Source organism: Hippocampus comes, unplaced genomic scaffold (assembly GCF_001891065.2).
Source record: "Hippocampus comes isolate QL1 unplaced genomic scaffold, H_comes_QL1_v1.1 scaffold132, whole genome shotgun sequence".
NCBI classification, from domain to species: domain Eukaryota; kingdom Metazoa; phylum Chordata; class Actinopteri; order Syngnathiformes; family Syngnathidae; genus Hippocampus; species Hippocampus comes.
Window position 1 is genome coordinate 2,759,520 of NW_017805467.1, and position 247 is coordinate 2,759,766.

Consider the following 247-nt stretch of genomic DNA (forward strand, 5'->3'; position numbering starts at 1 on the left):
CAACGCCAGAGAAGCAGAAGATTGGTGAATGGTTTCCAATGCTTTCCTTCTATAAATCAAAACCAAACCAAAATATTAGTAACAGCTGTCATTAGAAGAGGGGGGAGAATGAACATACATTAATATCTCTATGGCAATAAAAATTCAGCATTATTTTGATCTCATTTTGTTGTGTAAATGATGACAATGTTGTGGCGAGCAAGTCTGTGTGTGTGTGTGTGTGTGTGTGTGTGTATATATATATATA